Source organism: Pseudophryne corroboree, unplaced genomic scaffold (genome assembly GCF_028390025.1).
Source record: "Pseudophryne corroboree isolate aPseCor3 unplaced genomic scaffold, aPseCor3.hap2 scaffold_367, whole genome shotgun sequence".
NCBI classification, from domain to species: domain Eukaryota; kingdom Metazoa; phylum Chordata; class Amphibia; order Anura; family Myobatrachidae; genus Pseudophryne; species Pseudophryne corroboree.
In genome coordinates this window covers 314,702-335,021 of record NW_026970019.1, presented here as the reverse complement: position 1 = coordinate 335,021, position 20,320 = coordinate 314,702, and the positions used below count along the sequence as shown (strand labels likewise).

The following is a 20,320-nucleotide window of genomic DNA, read 5'->3' as shown; positions in this document are numbered from 1 at the left end:
TTGAGTATTACCTGCTGGGAATACCGCTTATTAATTGCCTCTAGCACAGCCTCCCTGCCTGAGGGAGTTGTCAGCAAGGCATATTTTAGGAAACGGCTGGGGGGAGACATCTCGAATTCCAGCTTGTACCCCTGGGCGTGCAGGGCATGGCGGCCTTTTGCGGCAATTGGATGACCCCTAGTTCGCATTAAACACCTCCACCCTCCTTCGGTGTGGGGCTCATGTTGGCTATGCCCCAGCCCCTGAAGAATTCAAGCTGATTTCTTGCAGCAGCTAGGCACTGTAACAGCTCCAGAGCTGCTCTGTAAGGCAAGTAAAAGGGCTTGGGCCCTGCAGCACTACCTGTAGTTCGCATTGTGCGCTGGAAGGCACAAATTAAGCAGACGAGAGAAGTCAGGATAGTGCGCAAGGGCATAGAAGGGAGCGGCTCAAGAAAAAAGAAGTGTAAACAGACAGCAAACTAGGCTGGAGAGAGACATGAGACAAAGAGATCTGAATTATACGAGAGCCGACCAGGGGAAACACAAATTATGCAGTCAAGTTTCCCACATTTGGGGGAATCGCAGGAGCAGCACACCCAGAGTGCAATTGGTGAGCCTTGCCCTGGGAGAAGCACATTCATGATCATAGTATCTTACCTAGCAGGTAAGAAGGAGTTGGGCTAGAGCTGGGGAGGGTCGCTGCTCGGGCACCCCCCTGTCAAGTGAAGGTGATCCAACTGAGGCAGCACAAGGGAACTCTCGAAAGAAGAACAAGGCTAGAGGAAGATCTGAGACAAAGAAATCTGACTTTTACCAGAGCTGACCAGAGGAAAGCACAAACACAGTCCCCCACTACCACAAATAATGCTGTCAAGTTTACAACATTTGGGGAAATAACAGGGGTCAGCATACCCAGAATGCAATGAATGAACCTCACCCTGGGAGAACAATCTTCATGACCATGGTATCTCCTATGCAAAATAAGTATGATTTGGGATAGGGCTGGGGAGGGCCGCTGCTCAGGCACATCTCTGTCAAGTAAAGGAGATTCAACTGAGGCAGCACAAGGGAACTCTCATCTGGGGACAACAACTGCAGGAGGTACACATATTTTCAGATGAACATGGGAGGGCAGAAGGCTGCCTAATACTGAAGCACCCCCAAACAACAAACCAAATGCAACAACTAGTGCAAGCATTCCTGGGGGAAGGCCTGCAGCAGATGGATTTGCATATGGTGATGTCATCCAAGCAGTGGGTCAAAGTTGGCTTCAACCCTCGTCTGCATATGAAAAGAGAAAATTGGCATGCAGGGCATGGCGGCCTTTTGCGGTGCTTGGATGACCCCTAGTTCGCATTAAACACCTCCACCCTCCTTCGGTGTGGGGCTCATGATGGCTATGCCCCAGCCCCTGAAGCATTCAAGCTGATTTCTTGCAGCAGCTGGGCACTGTAACAGCTCCAGAGCTGCTCTGTAAGGCAAGTAAAAGGGTGTGGGCCCTGCAGCACTACCTGTAGTTTGCATTGTGCGTTGGAAGGCACAAAGTAAGCAGACGGGAGAAGTCAGGATAGTGCGCAAGGGCATAGAAGGGAGCAACTCAAGAAAAGAGAAGTGGAAACAGACTGCAAATTAGGCTGGAGAGTGACCTGAGACAAAGAGATCTGAATTATACGAGAGCCGACCAGGTGAAACACAAATTATGCCGTCAAGTGTCCAACATTTGGGGAAACCGCAGGAGTAGCACACCCAGAGTGCAATGGGTGAGCCTTGCCCTGGGAGAAGCACCTTCATGATCATAGTATCTCACCTGGCAGGTAAGTAGGAGCTGGGCTAGAGCTGGGGAGGGTCGCTGCTCGGGCACCCCCCTGTCAAGTGAAGGAAATCAAACTGAGGCAGCACAAGGGAACTCTTGAAAGAAGAACAAGGCTAGAGGAAGATCTGAGACAAAGAAATCTGACTTTTACCAGAGCTGACCAGAGGAAAGCACAAACACAGTCCCTCACTACCACAAATAATGCAGTCCAGTTTCCCACATTTGGGGAAATCACAGGGGTCAGCATACCCAGAATGCAATGAATGAACCTCACCCTGGGAAAACAATCTTCATGACCATGGTATCTCCTATGCAAAATAAGTATGATTTGGGATAGAGCTCGGGAGGGCCGCTGCTCAGGCACATCTCTGTCAAGTAAAGGAGATTCAACTGAGGCAGCACAAGGGAACTCTCATCTGGGGACAACAACTGCAGGGAGAACACATATTTTCAGATGAACATGGGAGGGCAGAGGCTGCCTAATACTGAAGCACCCCCAAACAACAAACTAAATGCAACAACTAGTGCAAGCATTCCTGGGGGAAGGCCTGCAGCAGATGGATTTGCATATGGTGATGTCATCCAAGCAGTGGGTCAAAGTTGGCTTCAACCCTCATCTGCATATGAATAGAGAAGAGGGGCGTGCAGGGCATGGCGGCCTTTTGCGGCGCTTGGATGACCCCTAGTTCGCATTAAACACCTCCACCCTCCTTCGGTGTGGGGCTCATGTTGGCTATGCCCCAGCCCCTGAAGCATTCAAGCTGATTTCTTGCAGCAGCTGGGTACTGTAACAGCTCCAGAGCTGCTCTGTAAGGCAAGTAAAAGGGTGTGGGCCCTGCAGCACTACCTGTAGTTTGCATTGTGCATTGTAAGGCACTAAGTAAGCAGACGGGAGGAGAAGTCAGGATAGTGCACTAGGGTATAGAAGGGAGGGGCTCAAGAAAAAAGAAGTGGAAACAGACAGCAAACTAGGCTGGAGAGAGACCTGAGACAAAGAGATCTGAATTATATGAGAGCTGACCAGGGGAAACACAAATTATGCAGTCAAGTTTCCCACATTTGGGAAAATCGCAGGAGCAGCACACCCAGAGTGCAATGGGTGATCCTTGTCCTGGGAGAAGCAACTTCATGATCATAGTATCTCACCTGGCAGGTAAGTGGAGTTGGGCTAGAGCTGGGGAGGGTCGCTGCTCGGGCACCCCCCTGTCAAGTGAAGTAGATCCAACTGAGGCAGCACAAGGAAACTCTCGATAGAAGAACAAGGCTAGAGGAAGATCTAAGACAAATAAATCTGACTTTTACCAGAGCTGACCAGAGGAAAGAACAAACACAGTCCCCCACTACCACAAATAATGCAGTCGAGTTTCCCACATTTGTGGAAATCACAGGGGTCAGCAAACCCAGAATGCAATGAATGAACCTCACCCTGGGAGAACAATCTTCATGACCATGGTATCTCCTATGCAAAATAAGTATGATTTGGGATAGGGCTGGGGAGGGCCGCTGCTCAGGCACATCTCTGTCAAGAATTTATAAAGTCTATACATATATATAACCAAATGTCAATATATATATAGAACCCAGTGCTCCTATCAAAACTTATCTATTTCACCAATTTGTTGCTTATTTAATCTTTATACATCTATTAATTTTCACCATATATTATAAAATGGTGCTCCCATAGGTAGTACTGTTCTACTAATAATAAACCAAATTTTAAAGATAATCACACTTGTTATCAAGGGAGCGCAAAAAATAAAATATACAAGCTCTTTATTTTTAAAAAATATATATAGACAGAAGAAACCCACATTCAATAAAATACAATGGAGTCAACATATATAGGCACCACTATCCATATCTAAATGTAATCAGGATCTATTTCATATTGCCCTTGATGACAACGGAATGTTTATTAAAGTGTCCAAAAAATCCTCCTGGATACAGCTGTTGTAATTTAATCGTTACTTTCCAATTGTAATTGATACATTAAATTCCTTCTTGTGGATGAACAGCAACAGTTGTAACCAACGCCTCTTATTTACTGCAGTTAAAGTTCATATGTAACTCACGTGAGTAATGAAAGAAAACAGGGGGAGAGCGCTGTGATGGTTGGTGAAACACAGCGGTATGCTACGACCCCCGTTAACCGTGGCTGGATCTTATTGGCACTCGCGGTCGGGATATTTCTTCCTGCCGTGGGTAGAGACCTCCTTTTGCTCGGTCTCAAATTGCTTTTTCCCCTTCACCGCTGTCTTTACATCAGACGTCCGCCGTGATGTAGCTCGTTCATGAACGGGCTTATATCTCAGCAATCAGAGTGTCCGGTAATCACCTTTCTTACGCGTTTCTCCGCTGTTATCCAAGAGCGGTTTCGTCAGAGGATACATCAGCAGCCTAGCAGGCTCTTTTTAAAATGCACCGGACCAATAGTATTACTAATTAGTTGATTGGATACATACATGTACTAATTGGATGCATACATGTAATGACTCACATATGGAACAACTTTCTAATTGCATTTGCACATATAAAGGCATTTCATAATATAAAAATAAGCAACATGGTGATTAAAAATAATAATAAAATAAGCAACAAGGTGGTTTAAAAAATAACAGAAAATATATAATCTATATACAGATTAACCTATAATCTTTCAATCAATACCTCATATCTATAATCACATATACATAATTCAGAGACTCAGCACTAAGGATCCCCATTTACTTATATAAAACCTTTTAGGGTAACATAAATCCAGGCCACTACTAAAGCAGTTCTTGTGGCGCAGGGGAAACATCACCTGCATTCTATGCAGCTAGTCCCATGTTCGAATCCAACCCGCTCAGCTTAACATCAATATTATTTATTTACTTTTAATGGGATCATTCTATCAATTCATTTTTACCTTTAATTTTTGTTAATATTATTTCTATATTTCATTATTTTAACCCCTGGAATAATTACATTGCTGTTTAAACAACAAAAAGAATTGAAGAAAAAATAAATATTAAACAGACAATTTAAGGATTCGAAGATTTAAATATTTAAAGATTTTAAAATTTAAAACAGGGAGGGGGGGGAGGGAGGGGGGCCTTTTGGGAGAAGGAGGGGAAAATAATAAAAATAGAAAAAAAAATATATATATAGAACCAAGAGAAAGTGTAAAAAGAGGATGGAGGAAGAAATCTGATGTTCATCATTACTAGTGGATTTTACTAAGGAACTTTAAAGAAATACACACAACAGGGTTATACAGTTTCATCCTAAGAGGAAAGCTGTTTCCAAAATAGCTACTTCTAATAATTTTGTTTATTTATTAAACATACAATAAATGGATATTCAATAAATAATATATTAGGTAAATCAATAGATAAAATCTTCAGAGACTGCCAATGTTGTTCTGTTCGATGCTCTCATTCAGACCATCAGGTGTAAGGGTACCCAAAGAAAAAATCCAAAATGCCTCCCTTGTCAAGTAAAGGAGATTCAACTGAGGCAGCACAAGGGAACTCTCATCTGGGGACAACAACTGCAGGGAGAACACATATTTTCAGATGAACATGGGAGGGCAGAAGGCTGCCTAATACTGAAGCACCCCCAAACAACAAACCAAATGCAACAACTAGTACAAGCATTCCTGGGGGAAGGCCTGCAGCAGATGGATTTGCATATGGTGATGTCATCCAAGCAGTGGGTCAAAGTTGGCTTCAACCCTCGTCTGCATATGAAAAGAGAAAAGGGGCGTGCAGGGCATGGCGGCCTTTTGCGGCGCTTGGATGACCCCTAGTTCGCATTAAACACCTCCACCCTACTTCGGTGTGGGGCTCATGTTGGCTATGCCCCAGCCCCTGAAGCATTCAAGCTGATTACTTGCAGCAGCTGGGCACTGTAATAGCTCCAGAGCTGCTCTGTAAGGCAACTAAAAGGGTGTGGGCCCTGCAGCACTACCTGTAGTTCGCATTGTGCGTTGGAAGGCACAAAGTAAGCAGACGGGAGAAGTCAAGATAGTGCGCAAGGGCATAGAAGGGAGTGGCTCAAGAAAAGAGAAGTGTAAACAGACAGCAAACTAGGCTGGAGAGAGACATGAGACAAAGAGATCTGAATTATACGAGAGCCAACCAGGGGAAACACAAATTATGCAGTCAAGTTTCCCACATTTGGGGAAATCGCAGGAGCAGCACACCCAGAGTGCAATTGGTGAGCCTTGCCCTGGGAGAAGCACCTTCATGATCATAGTATCTTACCTAGCAGGTAAGAAGGAGTTGGGCTAGAGCTGGGGAGGGTCGCTGCTCGGGCACCCCCCTGTCAAGTGAAGGAGATCCAACTGAGGCAGCACAAGGGAACTCTCGAAAGAAGAACAAGGCTAGAGGAAGATCTGAGACAAAGAAATCTGACTTTTACCAGAGCTGACCAGAGGAAAGCACAAACACAGTCCCCCACTACCACAAATAATGCTGTCAAGTTTACCACATTTGGGGAAATAACAGGGGTCAGCATACCCAGAATGCAATGAATGAACCTCACCCTGGGAGAACAATCTTCATGACCATGGTATCTCCTATGCAAAATAAGTATGATTTGGGATAGGGCTGGGGAGGACCGCTGCTCAGGCACTTCTCTGTCAAGTAAAGGAGATTCAACTGAGGCAGCACAAGGGAACTCTCATCTGGGGACAACAACTGCAGGAGGTACACATATTTTCAGATGAACATGGGAGGGCAGAAGGCTGCCTAATACTGAAGCAACCCCAAACAACAAACCAAATGCAACAACTAGTGCAAGCATTCCTGGGGAAAGGCCTGCAGCAGATGGATTTGCATATGGTGATGTCATCCAAGCAGTGGGTCAAAGTTGGCTTCAACCCTCGTCTGCATATGAAAAGAGAAAATTGGCATGCAGGGCATGGCGGCCTTTTGCGGTGCTTGGATGACCCCTAGTTCGCATTAAACACCTCCACCCTCCTTCGGTGTGGGGCTCATGATGGCTATGCCCCAGCCCCTGAAGCATTCAAGCTGATTTCTTGCAGCAGCTGGGCACTGTAACAGCTCCAGAGCTGCTCTGTAAGGCAAGTAATAGGGTGTGGGCCCTGCAGCACTACCTGTAGTTTGCATTGTGCGTTGGAAGGCACAAAGTAAGCAGACGGGAGGAGAAGTCAGGATAGTGCACAAGGGTATAGAAGGGAGGGGCTCAAGAAAAAAGAAGTGGAAACAGACAGCAAACTAGGCTGGAGAGAGACCTGAGACAAAGAGATCTGAATTATATGAGAGCCGACCAGAGGAAACACAAATTATGCAGTCAAGTTTCCCACATTTGGGGAAATCGCAGGGGCAGCACACCCAGAGTGCAATGGGTGAGCCTTGCCCTGGGAGAAGCAACTTCATGATCATAGTATCTCACCTGGCAGGTAAGTAGGAGTTGGGCTAGAGCTGGGGAGGGTCGCTGCTCGGGCACCCCCCTGTCAAGTGAAGGAGATCCAACTGAGGCAGCACAAGGGAACTCTCGAAAGAAGAACAAGGCTAGAGGAAGATCTGAGACAAAGAAATCTGACTTTTACCAGAGCTGACCAGAGGAAAGCACAAACACAGTCCCCCACTACCACAAATAATGCAGTCGAGTTTCCCACATTTGGGGAAATCACAGGGGTCAGCATACCCAGAATGCAATGAATGAACCTAACCCTGGGAGAACAATCTTCATGACCATGGTATCTCCTATGCAAAATAAGTATGATTTGGGATAGGGCTGGGGAGGGCCGCTGCTCAGGCACATCTCTGTCAAGTAAAGGAGATTCAACTGAGGCAGCACAAGGGAACTCTCATCTGGGGACAACAACTGCAGGGAGAACACATATTTTCAGATGAACATGGGAGGGCAGAAGGCTGCCTAATACTGAAGCACCCCCAAACAACAAACCAAATGCAACAACTAGTGCAAGCATTTCTGGGGGAAGGCCTGCCGCAGATGGATTTGCATATGGTGATGTCATCCAATCAGTGGGTCAAAGTTGACTTCAACCCTTGTCTGCATATCAAAAGAGAAAAGGGGCGTGCAGGGCATGGCGGCCTTTTGCGGCGCTTGGCTGACCCCTAGTTTGCATTAAACACCTCCACCCTCCTTCGGTGTGGGGCTCATGTTGGCTATGCCCCAGCCCCTGAAGCATTTAAGCTGATTTCTTGCAGCAGCTGGGCACTGTAACAGCTCCAGAGCTGCTCTGTAAGGCAAGTAAAAGGGTATGGGCCCTGCAGCACTACCTGTAGTTTGCATTGTGCGTTGGAAGGCACAAAGTAAGCAGACGGGAGAAGTCAGGATAGTGCACAAGGGCATAGAAGGGAGCGGCTCAAGAAAAGAGAAGTGGATCAGACAGCAAACTAGGCTGGAGAGAGACCTGAGACAAAGAGATCTGAATTATACGAGAGCCGACCAGGTGAAACACAAATTATGCAGTCAAGTGTCCCACATTTGGGGAAATCGCAGGGACAGCACACCCAGAGTGCAATGGGTGAGCCTTGCCCTGGGAGAAGCAACTAAGTAGGAGTTGGGCTAGAGCTGGGGAGGGTCGCTGCTCGAGCAGCCCCCTGTCAAGTGAAGGAGATCCAACTGAGGCAGCACAAGGGAACTCTCGAAAGAAGAACAAGGCTAGAGGAAGATCTGAGACAAAGAAATCTGACCTTTACCAGAGCTGACCAGAGGAAAGCACAAACACAGTCCCCCACTACCACAAATAATGCAGTCGAGTTTCCCACATTTGGGGAAATCACAGGGGTCAGCATACCCAGAATGCAATGAATGCACCTAACCCTGGGAGAACAATCTTCATGACCATGGTATCTCCTATGCAAAATAAGTATGATTTGGGATAGGGCTGGGGAGGGCCGCTGCTCAGGCACATCTCTGTCAAGTAAAGGAGATTCAACTGAGGCAGCACAAGGGAACTCTCATCTGGGGACAACAACTGCAGGGAGAACACATATTTTCAGATGAACATGGCAGGGCAGAAGGCTGCCTAATACTGAAGCACCCCCAAACAACAAACCAAATGCAACAACTAGTGCAAGCATTCCTGGGGGAAGGCCTGCCGCAGATGGATTTGCATATGGTGATGTCATCCAAGCAGTGGGCCAAAGTTGGCTGGAACCCTCATCTGCATATGAAAAGAGAAAAGGGTTATGCAGGGCATGGCGGCCTTTTGCGGCGCTTGGATGACCCCTAGTTCGCATTAAACACCTCCACCCTCCTTCGGTGTGGGGCTCATGTTGGCTATGCCCCAGCCCCTGAAGCATTTAAGCTGATTTCTTGCAGCAGCTGGGCACTGTAACAGCTCCAGAGCTGCTCTGTAAGGCAAGTAAAAGGGTATGGGCCCTGCAGCACTACCTGTAGTTTGCATTGTGCGTTGGAAGGCACAAAGTAAGCAGACGGGAGAAGTCAGGATAGTGCACAAGGGCATAGAAGGGAGCGGCTCAAGAAAAGAGAAGTGGATCAGACAGCAAACTAGGCTGGAGAGAGACCTGAGACAAAGAGATCTGAATTATACGAGAGCCGACCAGGTGAAACACAAATTATGCAGTCAAGTGTCCCACATTTGGGGAAATCGCAGGGACAGCACACCCAGAGTGCAATGGGTGAGCCTTGCCCTGGGAGAAGCAACTAAGTAGGAGTTGGGCTAGAGCTGGGGAGGGTCGCTGCTCGAGCAGCCCCCTGTCAAGTGAAGGAGATCCAACTGAGGCAGCACAAGGGAACTCTCGAAAGAAGAACAAGGCTAGAGGAAGATCTGAGACAAAGAAATCTGACTTTTACCAGAGCTGACCAGAGGAAAGCACAAACACAGTCCCCCACTACCACAAATAATGCAGTCGAGTTTCCCACATTTGGGGAAATCACAGGGGTCAGCATACCCAGAATGCAATGAATGCACCTAACCCTGGGAGAACAATCTTCATGACCATGGTATCTCCTATGCAAAATAAGTATGATTTGGGATAGGGCTGGGGAGGGCCGCTGCTCAGGCACATCTCTGTCAAGTAAAGGAGATTCAACTGAGGCAGCACAAGGGAACTCTCATCTGGGGACAACAACTGCAGGGAGAACACATATTTTCAGATGAACATGGGAGGGCAGAAGGCTGCCTAATACTGAAGCACCCCCAAACAACAAACCAAATGCAACAACTAGTGCAAGCATTCCTGGGGGAAGGCCTGCCGCAGATGGATTTGCATATGGTGATGTCATCCAAGCAGTGGGCCAAAGTTGGCTGGAACCCTCATCTGCATATGAAAAGAGAAAAGGGTTATGCAGGGCATGGCGGCCTTTTGCGGCGCTTGGATGACCCCTAGTTCGCATTAAACACCTCCACCCTCCTTCGGTGTGGGGCTCATGTTGGCTATGCCCCAGCCCCTGAAGCATTCAAGCTGATTTCTTGCAGCAGCTGGGCACTGTAACAGCTCCAGAGCTGCTCTGTAAGGCAAGTAAAAAGGTGTGGGCCCTGCAGCACTACCTGTAGTTCGCATTGTGCGTTGGAAGGCACAAAGTAAGCAGACGGGAGAAGTTAGGATAGTGCGCAAGGGCATAGAAGGGAGCGGCTCAAGAAAAGAGAAGTGGAAACAGACAGCAAACTAGGCTGGAGAGAGACCTGAGACAAAGAGATCTGAATTATACGAGAGCCGACCAGGGGAAACACAAATTATGCAGTCAAGTGTCCCACATTTGGGGAAATCGCAGGAGCAGCACACACAGAGTGCAATGGGTGAGCCTTGCCCTGGGAGAAGCACCTTCATAATCATAGTATCTCACCTGGCAGGTAAGTAGGAGTTGGGCTAGAGCTGGGGAGGGTCGCTGCTCGGGTACCCCCCTGTCAAATGAAGGAGATCCAACTGAGGCAGCACAAGGGAACTCTCGAAAAAAGAACAAGGCTAGAGGAAGATCTGAGACAAAGAAATCTGACTTTTACCAGAGCTGACCAGAGGAAAGCACAAACACAGTCCCCCACTACCACAAATAATGCAGTCGAGTTTCCCACATTTGGGGAAATCACAGGGGTCAGCATACCCAGAATGCAATGAATGAACCTCACCCTGGGAGAACAATCTTCATGACCATGGTATCTCCTATGCAAAATAAGTATGATTTGGGATATGGCTGGGGAGGGCCGCTGCTCAGGCACATCTCTGTCAAGTAAAGGAGATTCAACTGAGGCAGCACAAGGGAACTCTCATCTGGGGACAACAACTGCAGGGAGAACACATTTTCAGATGAACATGGGAGGGCAGAAGGCTGCCTAATACTGAAGCACCCCCAAACAAAAAACCAAATGCAACAACTAGTACAAGCATTCCTGGGGGAAGGTCTGCAGAAGACGGATTTGCATACGGTGATGTCATCCAAGCAGTGGGCCAAAGTTGGCTGGAACCCTCATCTGCATATGAAAAGAGAAAAGGGGTATGCAGGGCATGGCGGCCTTTTGCGGCGCTTGGATGACCCTTAGTTCGCATTAAACACCCCCACCCTCCTTCGGTGTGGGGCTCATGTTGGCCATGCCCCAGCCCCTGAAGCATTCAAGCAGATTTCTTGCAGCAGCTTGGCACTGTAACAGCTCCAGAGCTGCTCTGTAAGGCAAGTAAAAGGGTGTGGGCCCTGCAGCACTACCTGTAGTTTGCATTGTGCATTGTAAGGTACAAAGTAAGCGGATGGGAGGAGAAGTCAGGATAGTGCACAAGGGTATAGAAGGGAGGGGCTCAAGAAAAAAGAAGTGGAAACAGACAGCAAACTAGGCTGGAGAGAGACCTGAGACAAAGAGATCTGAATTATATGAGAACCGACCAGGGGAAACACAAATTATGCAGTCAAGTTTCCCACATTTGGGGAAATCGCAGGGGCAGCACACCCAGAGTGCAATGGGTGAGCCTTGCCCTGGGAGAAGCAACTTCATGATCATAGTATCTCACCTGGCAGGTAAGTAGGAGTTGGGCTAGAGCTGGGGAGGGTCGCTGCTCGGGCACCCCCCTGTCAAGTGAAGGAGATCCAACTGAGGCAGCACAAGGGAACTCTCGAAAGAAGAACAAGGCTAGAGGAAGATCTGAGACAAAGAAATCTGACTTTTACCAGAGCTGACCAGAGGAAAGCACAAACACAGTCCCCCACTACCACAAATAATGCAGTCGAGTTTCCCACATTTGGGGAAATCACAGGGGTCAGCATACCCAGAATGCAATGAATGAACCTAACCCTGGGAGATCAATCTTCATGACCATGGTATCTCCTATGCAAAATAAGTATGATTTGGGATAGGGCTGGGGAGGGCCGCTGCTCAGGCACATCTCTGTCAAGTAAAGGAGATTCAACTGAGGCAGCACAAGGGAACTCTCATCTGGGGACAACAACTGCAGGGAGAACACATATTTTCAGATGAACATGGGAGGGCAGAAGGCTGCCTAATACTGAAGCACCCCCAAACAACAAACCAAATGCAACAACTAGTGCAAGCATTTCTGGGGGAAGGCCTGCCGCAGATGGATTTGCATATGGTGATGTCATCCAAGCAGTGGGTCAAAGTTGACTTCAACCCTTGTCTGCATATCAAAAGAGAAAAGGGGCGTGCAGGGCATGGCGGCCTTTTGCGGCGCTTGGCTGACCCCTAGTTTGCATTAAACACCTCCACCCTCCTTCGGTGTGGGGCTCATGTTGGCTATGCCCCAGCCCCTGAAGCATTTAAGCTGATTTCTTGCAGCAGCTGGGCACTGTAACAGCTCCAGAGCTGCTCTGTAAGGCAAGTAAAAGGGTATGGGCCCTGCAGCACTACCTGTAGTTTGCATTGTGCGTTGGAAGGCACAAAGTAAGCAGACGGGAGAAGTCAGGATAGTGCACAAGGGCATAGAAGGGAGCGGCTCAAGAAAAAAGAAGTGGAAACAGACAGCAAACTAGGCTGGAGAGAGACCTGAGACAAAGAGATCTGAATTATACGAGAGCCGACCAGGTGAAACACAAATTATGCAGTCAAGTGTCCCACATTTGGGGAAATCGCAGGGGCAGCACACCCAGAGTGCAATGGGTGAGCCTTGCCCTGGGAGAAGCAACTTCATGATCATAGTATCTCACCTGGCAGGTAAGTAGGAGTTGGGCTAGAGCTGGGGAGGAGTCGCTGCTCGAGCAGCCCCCTGTCAAGTGAAGGAGATCCAACTGAGGCAGCACAAGGGAACTCTCGAAAGAAGAACAAGGCTAGAGGAAGATCTGAGACAAAGAAATCTGACTTTTACCAGAGCTGACCAGAGGAAAGCACAAACACAGTCCCCCACTACCACAAATAATGCAGTCGAGTTTCCCACATTTGGGGAAATCACAGGGGTCAGCATACCCAGAATGCAATGAATGCACCTAACCCTGGGAGAACAATCTTCATGACCATGGTATCTCCTATGCAAAATAAGTATGATTTGGGATAGGGCTGGGGAGGGCCGCTGCTCAGGCACATCTCTGTCAAGTAAAGGAGATTCAACTGAGGCAGCACAAGGGAACTCTCATCTGGGGACAACAACTGCAGGGAGAACACATATTTTCAGATGAACATGGGAGGGCAGAAGGCTGCCTAATACTGAAGCACCCCCAAACAACAAACCAAATGCAACAACTAGTGCAAGCATTCCTGGGGGAAGGCCTGCCGCAGATGGATTTGCATATGGTGATGTCATCCAAGCAGTGGGCCAAAGTTGGCTGGAACCCTCATCTGCATATGAAAAGAGGAAAGGGTTTTGCAGGGCATGGCGGCCTTTTGCGGCGCTTGGATGACCCCTAGTTCGCATTAAACACCTCCACCCTCCTTCGGTGTGGGGCTCATGTTGGCTATGCCCCAGCCCCTGAAGCATTCAAGCTGATTTCTTGCAGCAGCTGGGCACTGTAACAGCTCCAGAGCTGCTCTGTAAGGCAAGTAAAAAGGTGTGGGCCCTGCAGCACTACCTGTAGTTCGCATTGTGCGTTGGAAGGCACAAAGTAAGCAGACGGGAGAAGTTAGGATAGTGCGCAAGGGCATAGAAGGGAGCTGCTCAAGAAAAGAGAAGTGGAAACAGACAGCAAACTAGGCTGGAGAGAGACCTGAGACAAAGAGATCTGAATTATACGAGAGCCGACCAGGGGAAACACAAATTATGCCGTCAAGTGTCCCACATTTGGGGAAATCGCAGGAGCAGCACACCCAGAGTGCAATGGGTGAGCCTTTCCCTGGGAGAAGCACCTTCATAATCATAGTATCTCACCTGGCAGGTAAGTAGGAGTTGGGCTAGAGCTGGGGAGGGTCGCTGCTCGGGTACCCCCCTGTCAAATGAAGGAGATCCAACTGAGGCAGCACAAGGGAACTCTCGAAAAAAGAACAAGGCTAGAGGAAGATCTGAGACAAAGAAATCTGACTTTTACCAGAGCTGACCAGAGGAAAGCACAAACACAGTCCCCCACTACCACAAATAATGCAGTCGAGTTTCCCACATTTGGGGAAATCACAGGGGTCAGCATACCCAGAATGCAATGAATGAACCTCACCCTGGGAGAACAATCTTCATGACCATGGTATCTCCTATGCAAAATAAGTATGATTTGGGATAGGGCTGGGGAGGGCCGCTGCTCAGGCACATCTCTGTCAAGTAAAGGAGATTCAACTGAGGCAGCACAAGGGAACTCTCATCTGGGGACAACAACTGCAGGGAGAACACATATTTTCAGATGAATATGGGAGGGCAGAAGGCTGCCTAATACTGAAGCACCCCCAAACAACAAACCAAATGCAACAACTAGTACAAGCATTCCTGGGGGAAGGTCTGCAGAAGACGGATTTGCATACGGTGATGTCATCCAAGCAGTGGGCCAAAGTTGGCTGGAACCCTCATCTGCATATGAAAAGAGAAAAGGGGTATGCAGGGCATGGCGGCCTTTTGCGGCGCTTGGATGACCCTTAGTTCGCATTAAACACCCCCACCCTCCTTCGGTGTGGGGCTCATGTTGGCCATGCCCCAGCCCCTGAAGCATTCAAGCTGATTTCTTGCAGCAGCTTGGCACTGTAACAGCTCCAGAGCTGCTCTGTAAGGCAAGTAAAAGGGTGTGGGCCCTGCAGCACTACCTGTAGTTTGCATTGTGCATTGTAAGGTACAAAGTAAGCGGATGGGAGGAGAAGTCAGGATAGTGCACAAGGGTATAGAAGGGAGGGGCTCAAGAAAAAAGAAGTGGAAACAGACAGCAAACTAGGCTGGAGAGAGACCTGAGACAAAGAGATCTGAATTATATGAGAACCGACCAGGGGAAACACAAATTATGCAGTCAAGTTTCCCACATTTGGGGAAATCGCAGGGGCAGCACACCCAGAGTGCAATGGGTGAGCCTTGCCCTGGGAGAAGCAACTTCATGATCATAGTATCTCACCTGGCAGGTAAGTAGGAGTTGGGCTAGAGCTGGGGAGGGTCGCTGCTCGGGCACCCCCCTGTCAAGAGAAGGAGATCCAACTGAGGCAGCACAAGGGAACTCTCGAAAGAAGAACAAGGCTAGAGGAAGATCTGAAACAAAGAAATCTGACTTTTACCAGAGCTGACCAGAGGAAAGCACAAACACAGGCCCCCACTACCACAAATAATGCAGTCAAGTTTCCCACATTTGGGGAAATCACAGGGGTCAGCATACCCAGAATGCAATGAATGAACCTAACCCTGGGAGAACAATCTTCATGACCATGGTATCTCCTATGCAAAATAAGTATGATTTGGGATAGGGCTGGGGAGGGCCGCTGCTCAGGCACATCTCTGTCAAGTAAAGGAGATTCAACTGAGGCAGCACAAGGGAACTCTCACCTGGGGACAACAACTGCAGGGAAAACACATATTTTCAGATGAACATGGGAGGGCAGAAGGCTGCCTAATACTGAAGCACCCCCAAACAACAAACCAAATGCAACAACTAGTGCAAGCATTCCTGGGGGAAGGCCTGCCGCAGATGGATTTGCATATGGTGATGTCATCCAAGCAGTTGGTCAAAGTTGGCTTCAACCCTCGTCTGCATATGAAAAGAGAAAAGGGGCGTGCATGGCATGGCGGCCTTTTGCGGAGCTTGGCTGACCCCTAGTTTGCATTGAACACCTCCACCCTCCTTCGGTGTGGGGCTCATGTTGGCAATGCCCCAGCCCCTGAAGCATTCAAGCTGATTTCTTGCTGCAGCTCGGCACTGTAACAGCTCCAGAGCTGCTCTGTAAGGCAAGTAAAAGGGTGTGGGTCCTGCAGCACTACCTGTAGTTTGCATTGTGCATTGGAAGGCACAAAGTAAGCAGACGGGAGGAGAAGTCAGGATAGTGTACAAGGGTATAAAAGGGAGGGGCTCAAGAAAAAAGAAGTGGAAACAGACAGCAAACTAGGCTGGAGAGAGACCTGAGACAAAGAGATCTGAATTATACGAGAGCCGACCAGGTGAAACACAAATTATGCAGTCAAGTGTCCCACATTTGGGGAAATCGCAGGGGCAGCACACCCAGAGTGCAATGGGTGAGCCTTGCCCTGGGAGAAGCAACTTCATGATCATAGTATCTCACCTGGCAGGTAAGTAGGAGTTGGGCTAGAGCTGGGGAGGGTCGCTGCTCGAGCAGCCTCCTGTCAAGTGAAGGAGATCCAACTGAGGCAGCACAAGGGAACTCTCGAAAGAAGAACAGGGCTAGAGGAAGATCTGAGACAAAGAAATCTGACTTTTACCAGAGCTGACCAGAGGAAAGCACAAACACAGTCCCCCACTACCACAAATAATGCAGTTGAGTTTCCCACATTTGGGGAAATCACAGGGGTCAGCATACCCAGAATGCAATGAATGAACCTAAACCTGGGAGAACAATCTTCATGACCATGGTATCTCCTATGCAAAATAAGTATGATTTGGGATAGGGCTGGGGAGGGCCGCTGCTCAGGCACATCTCTGTCCAGTAAAGGATATTCAACTGAGGCAGCACAAGGGAACTCTCATCTGGGGACAACAACTGCAGGGAGAACACATATTTTCAGATGAACATGGGAAGGCAGAAGGCTGCCTAATACTGAAGCACCCCCAAACAACAAACCAAATGCAACAACTAGTGCAAGCATTCCTGGGGGATGGCCTGCCGCAGATGGATTTGCATATGGTGATGTCATCCAAGCAGTGGGTCAAAGTTGGCTTCAACCCTCGTCTGCATATGAAAAGAGAAAAGGGTTATGCAGGGCATGGCGGCCTTTTGCGGCGCTTGGCTGACCCCTAGTTTGCATTAAACACCTCCACCCTCCTTTGGTGTGGGGCTCATGTTGGCTATGCCCCAGCCCCTGAAGCATTCAAGCTGATTTCTTGCAGCAGCTGGGCACTGTAACAGCTCCAGAGCTGCTCTGTAAGGCAAGTAAAAGGGTGTGGGCCCTGCAGCACTACCTGTAGTTTGCATTGTGCGTTGGAAGGCACAAAGTAAGCAGACGGGAGAAGTCAGGATAGTGCGCAAGGGCATAGAAGGGAGCGGCTCAAGAAAAGAGAAGTGGAAACGGACAGCAAACTAGGCTGGAGAGAGACCTGAGACAAAGAGATCTGAATTATACGAGAGCCGACCAGGGGAAACACAAATTATGCAGTCAAGTTTCCCACATTTGGGGAAATCGCAGGAGCAGCACACCCAGAGTGCAATGGGTGAGCCTTGCCCTGGGAGAAGCACCTTCATGATCATAGTATCTCACCTGGCAGGTAAGTAGGAGTTGGGCTAGAGCTGGGGAGGGTCGCTGCTCGGGCACCCCCCTGTCAAGTGAAGGAGATCCAACTGAGGCAGCACAAGGGAACTCTCGAAAGAAAAACAAGGCTAGAGGAAGATCTGAGACAAAGAAATCTGACTTTTACCAGAGCTGACCAGAGGAAAGCACAAACACAGTCCCCCACTACCACAAATAATGCAGTCGAGTTTCCCACATTTGGGGAAATCACAGAGGTCAGCATACCCAGAATGCAATGAATGAACCTCACCCTGGGAGAACAATCTTCATGACCATGGTATCTCCTATGCAAAATAAGTATGATTTGGGATAGGGCTGGGGAGGGCCGCTGCTCAGGCACATCTCTGTCAAGTAAAGGAGATTCAACTGAGGCAGCACAAGGGAACTCTCATCTGGGGACAACAACTGCAGGGAGAACACATATTTTCAGATGAACATGGGAGGGCAGAAGGCTGCCTAATACTGAAGCACCCCCAAACAACAAACCAAATGCAACAACTAGTGCAAGCATTCCTGGGGGAAGGCCTGCAGCAGATGGGTTTGCATATGGTGATGTCATCCAAGCAGTGGGTCAAAGTTGGCTTCAACCCTCGTCTGCATATGAAAAGAGAAAAGGGGCGTGCAGGGCATGGCGGCCTTTTGCGGCGCTTGGCTGACCCCTAGTTTGCATTAAACACCTCCACCCTCCTTCGGTGTGGGGCTCATATTGGCTATGCCCCAGCCCCTGAAGCATTCAAGCTGATTTCTTGCAGTAGCTGGGCACTGTAACAGCTCCAGAGCTGCTCTGTACGGCAAGTAAAAGGGTGTGGGCCCTGCAGCACTACCTGTAGTTTGCATTGTGCATTGGAAGGCACAAAGTAAGCAGACGGGAGAAGTCAGGATCGTGCGCAAGGGCATAGAAGGGAACGGCTCAAGAAAAGAGAAGTGGAAACAGACAGCAAACTAGGCTGGAGAGAGACCTGAGACAAAGAGATCTGAATTATACGAGATCCGACCACGGGAAACACAAATTATGCAGTCAAGTTTCCCACATTTGGGGAAATCGCAGGAGCAGCACACCCAGAGTGCAATGGGTGAGCCTTGCCCTGGGAGAAGCACCTTCATGATCATAGTATCTCACCTGGCAGGTAAGTAGGAGTTGGGCTAGAGCTGGGGAGGGTCGCTGCTCGGGCACCCCCCTGTCAAGTGAAGGAGATCCAACTGAGGCAGCACAAGGGAACTCTCGAAAGAAAAACAAGGCTAGAGGAAGATCTGAGACAAAGAAATCTGACTTTTACCAGAGCTGACCAGAGGAAAGCACAAACACAGTCCCCCACTACCACAAATAATGCAGTCGAGTTTCCCCCATTTGGGGAAATCACAGGAGTCAGCATACCCAGAATGCAATGAATGAACCTCACCCTGGGAGAACAATCTTCATGACCATGGTATCTCCTATGCAAAATAAGTATGATTTGGGATAGGGCTGGGGAGGGCCGCTGCTCAGGCACATCTCTGTCAAGTAAAGGAGATTCAACTGAGGCAGCACAAGGGAACTCTCATCTGGGGACAACAACTGCAGGGAGAACACATCTTTTTTAGATGAACATGGGAGGGCAGAAGGCTGCCTAATACTGAAGCACCCCCAAACTAAAATTCTAGTTTCTCTAATGTCCTAGAGTATGCTGGGGACTCCGTAAGGACCATGGGGATAGACGGGCTCCGCAGGAGACATGGGCACTTTAAGAAAGACTTTAGTTCTGGGTGTGCACTGGCTCCTCCCTCTATGCCCCTCCTCCATACCTCAGTTTGATACTGTGCCCATTTGAAACTGGGTGCTTTTCAGGAGCTCTCCTGAGCTTTCTGACAGAAAGTATTTTGTTAGGTTTTTAATTTTCAGGGAGCACTGCTGGCAACAAACTCCCTGCATCGAGGGACTGAGGGGAGAGAAGCAGCCCTACTCTCTGAGTTGCAAGGTCCTGCTTCTTAGGCTACTGGACACAATTAGCTCCAGAGGGATTGGTACGCAGGATCTCACCCTCGCCGTCCGTCCCAGAGCCGCGCCGCCGTCCCCCTTGCAGATTCAGAAGATAGAAGCCGGGTGAGTATGAGAAGAAAAGAAGACTTCAGAGGCGGCAGAAGAGTTCATGATCTTCACTGAGGTAACGCACAGCACTGCAGCTGTGCACCATTGCTCCCATACACCTCACATACTCCGGTCACTGTAAGGGTGCAGGGCGCAGGGGGGGCGCCCTGGGCAGCAATATAAACCTCTTTTTGGCAAAAATATAACATATATACAGCTGGGCACTGTATATGTATGAGCCCCTGCCAATTTTACAGTTTAAGCGGGACAGAAGCCCGCCGCCGAGGGGGCGGGGCTTCTCCCTCAGCACTCACCAGCGCCATTTTTTCTCCACAGCACCGCAGAGAGGAAGCTGCCCGGACTCTCCCCTGCTTATACCATGGTAGACAAGAGGGTTGAAAAGAGAGGGGGGGCACATAATTCGGCGCAAATGACATACAGCAGCGCTACTGGACAAACATTAAGTTACTGTGTTATTCCTGGGTTATATAGCGCTGGGGTGTGTGCTGGCATGCTCTCTCTCTCTGTCTCTCCAATGGGCCTTGTGGGGAAACTGTCTTCAGAAAAGCATTCCCTGTGTGTGTGTGGTGTGTCGGTACACGTATGTCGACATGTCTGAGGAAGATGGCTATATTAGAGAGGAGCGGGAGCAAATGAATGTGGTGTCTCCGCCGACACCTGATTGGATGGATATGTGGAATGTTTTAAATGCTAGTGTAAACTCATTGCACAA

At 48.8% G+C, this 20,320-nt stretch overlaps 26 non-coding genes and 2 pseudogenes across 26 annotated transcripts; all 28 read right to left on the bottom strand.

Moving 5' to 3' along the window:
- Positions 1-490: 490 nt before the first annotated feature.
- On the bottom strand, positions 491-653 carry LOC135021109 (U1 spliceosomal RNA). The gene has a single exon (XR_010218424.1). It is a non-coding gene; the product is annotated as a U1 spliceosomal RNA (small nuclear RNA).
- A 152-nt stretch (positions 654-805) lies between these two features.
- Positions 806-969, bottom strand: LOC135021050 (U1 spliceosomal RNA). The gene has a single exon (XR_010218370.1). It is a non-coding gene; the product is annotated as a U1 spliceosomal RNA (small nuclear RNA).
- Positions 970-1,640: 671 nt separating this feature from the next.
- Positions 1,641-1,803, bottom strand: LOC135021102 (U1 spliceosomal RNA). The gene has a single exon (XR_010218417.1). It is a non-coding gene; the product is annotated as a U1 spliceosomal RNA (small nuclear RNA).
- A 152-nt stretch (positions 1,804-1,955) lies between these two features.
- LOC135021043 (U1 spliceosomal RNA) lies at positions 1,956-2,119 on the bottom strand. The gene has a single exon (XR_010218363.1). It is a non-coding gene; the product is annotated as a U1 spliceosomal RNA (small nuclear RNA).
- A 694-nt stretch (positions 2,120-2,813) lies between these two features.
- On the bottom strand, positions 2,814-2,955 carry LOC135021094 (U1 spliceosomal RNA; annotated as a pseudogene).
- A 151-nt stretch (positions 2,956-3,106) lies between these two features.
- LOC135021141 (U1 spliceosomal RNA) lies at positions 3,107-3,270 on the bottom strand. Its single transcript, XR_010218455.1, has one exon. It is a non-coding gene; the product is annotated as a U1 spliceosomal RNA (small nuclear RNA).
- Positions 3,271-5,893: 2,623 nt separating this feature from the next.
- On the bottom strand, positions 5,894-6,056 carry LOC135021106 (U1 spliceosomal RNA). Its single transcript, XR_010218421.1, has one exon. It is a non-coding gene; the product is annotated as a U1 spliceosomal RNA (small nuclear RNA).
- Positions 6,057-6,208: 152 nt separating this feature from the next.
- LOC135021153 (U1 spliceosomal RNA) lies at positions 6,209-6,372 on the bottom strand. The gene has a single exon (XR_010218466.1). It is a non-coding gene; the product is annotated as a U1 spliceosomal RNA (small nuclear RNA).
- Positions 6,373-7,046: 674 nt separating this feature from the next.
- LOC135021068 (U1 spliceosomal RNA) lies at positions 7,047-7,209 on the bottom strand. The gene has a single exon (XR_010218385.1). It is a non-coding gene; the product is annotated as a U1 spliceosomal RNA (small nuclear RNA).
- Positions 7,210-7,361: 152 nt separating this feature from the next.
- LOC135021114 (U1 spliceosomal RNA) lies at positions 7,362-7,525 on the bottom strand. Its single transcript, XR_010218429.1, has one exon. It is a non-coding gene; the product is annotated as a U1 spliceosomal RNA (small nuclear RNA).
- Positions 7,526-8,481: 956 nt separating this feature from the next.
- On the bottom strand, positions 8,482-8,645 carry LOC135021128 (U1 spliceosomal RNA). The gene has a single exon (XR_010218443.1). It is a non-coding gene; the product is annotated as a U1 spliceosomal RNA (small nuclear RNA).
- Positions 8,646-9,601: 956 nt separating this feature from the next.
- Positions 9,602-9,765, bottom strand: LOC135021127 (U1 spliceosomal RNA). Its single transcript, XR_010218442.1, has one exon. It is a non-coding gene; the product is annotated as a U1 spliceosomal RNA (small nuclear RNA).
- Positions 9,766-10,436: 671 nt separating this feature from the next.
- On the bottom strand, positions 10,437-10,599 carry LOC135021083 (U1 spliceosomal RNA). The gene has a single exon (XR_010218400.1). It is a non-coding gene; the product is annotated as a U1 spliceosomal RNA (small nuclear RNA).
- A 152-nt stretch (positions 10,600-10,751) lies between these two features.
- On the bottom strand, positions 10,752-10,915 carry LOC135021077 (U1 spliceosomal RNA). Its single transcript, XR_010218394.1, has one exon. It is a non-coding gene; the product is annotated as a U1 spliceosomal RNA (small nuclear RNA).
- Positions 10,916-11,587: 672 nt separating this feature from the next.
- LOC135021063 (U1 spliceosomal RNA) lies at positions 11,588-11,750 on the bottom strand. Its single transcript, XR_010218380.1, has one exon. It is a non-coding gene; the product is annotated as a U1 spliceosomal RNA (small nuclear RNA).
- A 152-nt stretch (positions 11,751-11,902) lies between these two features.
- LOC135021135 (U1 spliceosomal RNA) lies at positions 11,903-12,066 on the bottom strand. The gene has a single exon (XR_010218450.1). It is a non-coding gene; the product is annotated as a U1 spliceosomal RNA (small nuclear RNA).
- A 671-nt stretch (positions 12,067-12,737) lies between these two features.
- LOC135021078 (U1 spliceosomal RNA) lies at positions 12,738-12,900 on the bottom strand. The gene has a single exon (XR_010218395.1). It is a non-coding gene; the product is annotated as a U1 spliceosomal RNA (small nuclear RNA).
- A 153-nt stretch (positions 12,901-13,053) lies between these two features.
- LOC135021126 (U1 spliceosomal RNA) lies at positions 13,054-13,217 on the bottom strand. Its single transcript, XR_010218441.1, has one exon. It is a non-coding gene; the product is annotated as a U1 spliceosomal RNA (small nuclear RNA).
- A 671-nt stretch (positions 13,218-13,888) lies between these two features.
- On the bottom strand, positions 13,889-14,051 carry LOC135021086 (U1 spliceosomal RNA). The gene has a single exon (XR_010218403.1). It is a non-coding gene; the product is annotated as a U1 spliceosomal RNA (small nuclear RNA).
- Positions 14,052-14,203: 152 nt separating this feature from the next.
- On the bottom strand, positions 14,204-14,367 carry LOC135021066 (U1 spliceosomal RNA). The gene has a single exon (XR_010218383.1). It is a non-coding gene; the product is annotated as a U1 spliceosomal RNA (small nuclear RNA).
- Positions 14,368-15,041: 674 nt separating this feature from the next.
- Positions 15,042-15,204, bottom strand: LOC135021062 (U1 spliceosomal RNA). Its single transcript, XR_010218379.1, has one exon. It is a non-coding gene; the product is annotated as a U1 spliceosomal RNA (small nuclear RNA).
- A 152-nt stretch (positions 15,205-15,356) lies between these two features.
- Positions 15,357-15,520, bottom strand: LOC135021144 (U1 spliceosomal RNA). Its single transcript, XR_010218458.1, has one exon. It is a non-coding gene; the product is annotated as a U1 spliceosomal RNA (small nuclear RNA).
- Positions 15,521-16,194: 674 nt separating this feature from the next.
- On the bottom strand, positions 16,195-16,357 carry LOC135021076 (U1 spliceosomal RNA). Its single transcript, XR_010218393.1, has one exon. It is a non-coding gene; the product is annotated as a U1 spliceosomal RNA (small nuclear RNA).
- A 152-nt stretch (positions 16,358-16,509) lies between these two features.
- Positions 16,510-16,673, bottom strand: LOC135021136 (U1 spliceosomal RNA). Its single transcript, XR_010218451.1, has one exon. It is a non-coding gene; the product is annotated as a U1 spliceosomal RNA (small nuclear RNA).
- A 671-nt stretch (positions 16,674-17,344) lies between these two features.
- LOC135021059 (U1 spliceosomal RNA) lies at positions 17,345-17,507 on the bottom strand. The gene has a single exon (XR_010218376.1). It is a non-coding gene; the product is annotated as a U1 spliceosomal RNA (small nuclear RNA).
- Positions 17,508-17,659: 152 nt separating this feature from the next.
- On the bottom strand, positions 17,660-17,823 carry LOC135021116 (U1 spliceosomal RNA). The gene has a single exon (XR_010218431.1). It is a non-coding gene; the product is annotated as a U1 spliceosomal RNA (small nuclear RNA).
- A 682-nt stretch (positions 17,824-18,505) lies between these two features.
- On the bottom strand, positions 18,506-18,657 carry LOC135021056 (U1 spliceosomal RNA; annotated as a pseudogene).
- A 152-nt stretch (positions 18,658-18,809) lies between these two features.
- On the bottom strand, positions 18,810-18,973 carry LOC135021130 (U1 spliceosomal RNA). The gene has a single exon (XR_010218445.1). It is a non-coding gene; the product is annotated as a U1 spliceosomal RNA (small nuclear RNA).
- Positions 18,974-20,320: the final 1,347 nt, after the last annotated feature.